Source organism: Peromyscus eremicus, chromosome 1 (assembly GCF_949786415.1).
Source record: "Peromyscus eremicus chromosome 1, PerEre_H2_v1, whole genome shotgun sequence".
Taxonomy (NCBI): domain Eukaryota; kingdom Metazoa; phylum Chordata; class Mammalia; order Rodentia; family Cricetidae; genus Peromyscus; species Peromyscus eremicus.
In genome coordinates this window covers 182943999-182948947 of record NC_081416.1, presented here as the reverse complement: position 1 = coordinate 182948947, position 4949 = coordinate 182943999, and the positions used below count along the sequence as shown (strand labels likewise).

The window sequence follows — 4949 nt, the reverse complement described above, 5'->3', positions numbered from 1 at the left end:
GCTCAGGGAAGTCAGAAGAGGGCTTTTGGGTCACCTGTAACTGTAGTTACAGATGATTGTGGGAATGAACTCAGGTCCTCTGCAAAAGCAAAAAGTGCTCTTAACTGCTGAGCCATCTCTCTAGCCCTGGAGAATCATTCTTTTAGTGGGTATGGACATTGTTAGATTGTGCATATTCCATTGAATGACCACACATCCATGTTCATAACAGCATTGTGGGTAGCACTAATTGGCATAGTGGCTATGGTGGTTTGAATAAAAATGATCTTGTCTTAGTCAGTGTTCTATTGCTGAGAAGAGACACCATGACGACTGCAACTCTTATAAAAGAAAGCATTTAATTGGTGGCTTGATTACAGTTTTTGAGTCTTAGTCCATTATCACCATGGCAAGAAACATGGCAGTAGGCATGATAGACATGATGCTGGAGAAGTAGTTCAGAGCTATATCCTGATCTGTAGGCAGCAGGATGCTAGTTTTGGCAGCACATCTACTAAAATTGGAATGATACAGAGAAGATTAGCATTGCCCCTGCATAAGGATGACATGCAAATGTGTGAAGTGCTCCATATTTTTAAGCTTTAGGCCCAGGGACAGAATGTGTGCTCCCATACCCCCAGCCATTGCAGCCCCAGTTGCAGGCCAGAAGGCAGAACTCTTGCAGACAAGCCTGACTACCACCATCCCCCACTGGACCATGTAACCCCACTCCACCCCGAAAACCCACTCATCCTCTGAGACCACAGCTGCTCCCTGAAACACAGACTCCACCAGCTCCAACTGTACCAAGAGCTCTGATTGGACCAAGAGTGGCTCCCTGAGACACGGACACCATTTGCACCAATTGGAGGAATAGATGGGTAGATGCGAGTGCAAGATTACATTCAACAACATAAAAAGCAATATGGCACCACCAGAACCTAGTGGTTCTACATCACCAAGACTTGAACATCCCAATGCAGGAAAAGAAAGTTACCTTAAAAATGACTTTAAGAAGATGATAGAGGCCTTTAAAGAGGAAATGAAAAATTCCCTTAAAAAATTGAGAGAAAAGAGACAGCAGGTAGAGAGAGAGAAGAGACAGGACCTGGATTGGAATTTTTGAAACCTCAACGCCCACCCTCAGTGGCACATTTCCTCCTACAAGGTGATACTTTCCCCAACAAGGCCAGCACTTGAGAGGCAGAGCCAAAGCAGATCTCTGTGAGGTCAAGGCCAGCCTGGTCTACAGACCAAGTTTCAGGACAGGCTCCAAAGCTACACAGAGAAACCCTGTCTTGAAAACAAAAACAACACAAACATTTAGGAAGATTTATGAAATTTTATCCTGTTAGAAATGTGATATACCAATAGGCCAATTTACTCCTTTTCTTGAGACGTTTTCTCTGGATGATTCACCCTTTTTCTTCAGATGTCTCATTTATCCAGTGGTCTTCAGATTCCTTAGATGGTTGCCTTCATTCTCCTGAAAAGACAAAAACAAAACCCTGCCCCAACCCTAATTTTGGGGAGTTTCCCTTTCGGCAAGTTATATCTAATCAAATGAAAAACTTTTGTTGGTCTTATAAGTTAGTTTAGATTGAATGGTCATGCTGCTTGATGAACTATCACCACTTTTAATCAAGAGGACTCTCTTGTTCAAATCTAATTTTATCAATTTTGATGGTATCCATAACTTTTCTTCTCCTGTAGAATCAAAAGCAAAACCTCTTCCCCAATGTAACACATATCCTGGTTTTCATTCTGAAATCAACACATCTTTAAAGTACACAGGCTGATTTAATTCAGTAGTTTATTCTATTATCCAATGTTTTTCTGCAGCTGTTGTCCCTTTCTCATTAGCATTTAAAAATTTTTAAGTTAATAAAGCATTATGCAATCTATCTCTGGTGATCTTTATTAGCCCTTTCTTTTTATTAAGCATATCTTTTATAGTTTAATTAGATCTTTCTATAACTGCTTGTCCTATAGGATTGTGTGATATACCTGTAATATGCTTTATGTTGTAATACGAAAAAAGCTGTTTCATTTTACCAGAGACATATGCTGGAGCATTGTCAGTCTTAATTTGTACTGGTACCCCCATGGTGGCCATAACTTCCAACAAATGTGTAATTACAGAATCAGCCTTTTCAGAACTCAAAGCAGTTGCCCATTGAAATCCTGAATATGTATCTATGGTGTGGTGTACATATTTTAATTTTCCAAACTCTACCAAATAAAACACATCTGTTTGCCAAATTTCATTTCTTTGGGTACCCTTTGGATTACTTCCTGCAGGTAGTAGAGTTTGGTTATACAAGGAACAAGTAGGACATTTCCTTATAATTTCCTTGGCTTGTTGCCAAGTGATGGAAAAATCTTTTTTCAAACCCTTGTTATTGACACGGTGTTTTTCATGAAGTTCTGAGACTTCTAGCACATTTCCAGCCAATAGTTGATCAATTTCATTATTACCTTGTTCTAGAGGGCCTGGTAGACCTATATGGGATCTAATATGTGTTATATAGAAGGGACGGTTTCTATTTCTGATTATTTCTTATAGCTGAATAAATAATGGAGTCAATTCTGTATCATCTGGAATAAATTCAGCAGTTTCTGCTGTGGGATGTTCTCTGTGTTGTGAATGTATTACTATAATTGATTGATAAATAAAATGCTGATTGACCAGTAGCCAGGCAGGAAGTATAGGCGGGACTAGCAGGGAGGAGAATTGGAGGAACAGGAAGGCAGAGTGAGGGAGACACTGCCATGAGAAGATGTTAAGATACCGGTAAGCCATGAGCCATGTGGCAACTTATAGATTAATAGAAAAAGGTTAATTTAAGGTGTTAGATCTAGCCAGGTGGTGGTGGTGCATGCCTTTAATCCCAGCACTCGGGAGGCAGAGGCAGGTGGATCTTTGTGTGCTCGAGGCCAGCCTGGTCTACAGAGCGAGATCCAGGAAAAGCGCAAAGCTACACAGAGAAACCCTGTCTCGAAAAACCAGAAAAAAAAAAGATGTTAGATCTAGATAGCAAGAAGCCTTAGCCATTAGGCTAAACAGTTTAAATAATATAAGCATCTATGTGTTTATTTGAGTCTGAGTGGCTGCCGGCCTGGGCAAAACTAGAGATAGCTCCAGCTACAAGTTTCAACTCTTTCTACATATGGAGAGTCAATAATTATATTAAGACCCATGTCCACCCCTAGAACACATTACAAAACTTCTCTGGCATCATTATGAAGGGTCCAGGAATATAGGAATAAGATAAAAATATAGGAATAAGATAGAAATATAGGAATAAGATAAGAATATAAGAATAAGCTTAAGAGACAGAAGCTGACAGCCATCAGCCTGGCCAGCAAAAAAGGGATTAACCTCTAACTGGGCCTTTCCTTGTTCTATGATGGGCAGCTCTGTCAGCAACCTAAATGTTAATTTTTTTTATTAAAGATTGTCCTCTGTAGACCTGGGGTTAGCTATTTTTCAATAACCCCCTACCACTCACTACCAAAACCAAAGTTAACTTTTAATGAGTTCTACATGACAACCTGCTTTGCATTGTTTCATATTCCTCCCACCATGGGAACCCAGCTATGTCTGGAAAAGTTGCAAGTTTGGGCAAACATCAATTAACTGAGTCAGGAAGGACTGCAGGGATATACAAATATTGTTTAGCTGAAACTCTCTAAAAACCTTGTTAATGGAAAATTGTAAAACCTAAAACAATTTGTCTCTAAAAATTTTTTTAAGATTTTATTTATTTATTATGTATACAGTGTTCTACCTGCATGTGTCCTTGCAGGCCAGAAGAGGGCACCAGATCTAATTGCAGGTGGTTGTGAGCTACCATGTGGTTGCTGGAAATTGAACTCAGGACCTCTGGAAGAGCAGTCGGTGCTCTTAACCACTGAGCCATCTCTCCAGCCCTTGTCTCTAAAATTTAATTTCAAATTTGTAAAAGTTCCTTTTTCCAAGCCTAATGCTTTCCCCTTACTATAAAAAGGGGCTCATAATCTCCCTCCGACTGCCACAGCCCTAGAATCCCAAACTCAGGTGGTGGTAAGCTTTTGTGCCCCATGGTGATCCCCCCCCCCTTGGTTTCTTCTGGAATAAAGTATGCTTCTTGTTTAGTAGACTTTGGTGACCTGTCCCCCATTATTGTATTACCCCAGACCCAACAGCTAAGTGGAAGATTTTTATTGTAGATATGAAGGAGGGAACAGCCAGAGACATCTGGAAGAGTCCAGAGTGGAGAGATAGAAAGTAGTAGACTGAACATGGCTGACAGGCCCTGGCCATGAGAGAAGCAGGAGCAGAGCAGAGAGAGATGGGAAAGTGGTGGGCAGAGTGAGAGGTGAAGACAGAGAGTACAGGCAAGAAAGAAAGTGCATGGCTGAATAGCAGAGTTGAAAGTAGAAGTGAGTAGGTGGAGGAAAAGGAAACTCCTGAACCAGAGGAAGTTTAGGAGGCGGAGGAAGAAGACCTGAGAAGAACTGGAGTACCAGCAAGGACTCTGAAATGTGTAACAAATACTTGTTTTACTGAGGGAGCCTGAAGGTATGTTAATTTGGTATGTTAATAGGCACCACAGATAATCATTTGTCCCTTCTGCCAGTGGTAAGGGAAATGGCTCCTTTGGGTAGAAGGAAACTAGATTTCCTGAGGAATGCTGGCTTTTGTCTCACTGACAGAATATGGGGAAATGGAGTTTCCTTTGGACATGACATCATAATAACCATAGACTGTGAGCCCCAAATTAAACACTTTCTTCTATAAATTGCCTTGGTCATAGTGTCTTGTCACAACAATAATAAAGTAAGAAGATTAGCTGTGGGCTGGAGAGATGGCTCAGCAGTTAAAAGCTCTTGTTCTTGCAGAGAATGGGAGTTCAATTCCCAGCACCCACATGATGACTCAAAACCATCTATAACTCCAGTTCCAGGAGATCCAGTACCTTCTTCTT

The 4949-nt window shown here is 40.8% G+C and overlaps 1 non-coding gene across 1 annotated transcript; it reads left to right on the top strand.

Annotated features, from left to right (window-relative positions):
• The first annotated feature begins 469 nt into the window (after positions 1-469).
• LOC131902832 (U6 spliceosomal RNA) lies at positions 470-576 on the top strand. Its single transcript, XR_009377118.1, has one exon. It is a non-coding gene; the product is annotated as a U6 spliceosomal RNA (small nuclear RNA).
• Positions 577-4949: the final 4373 nt, after the last annotated feature.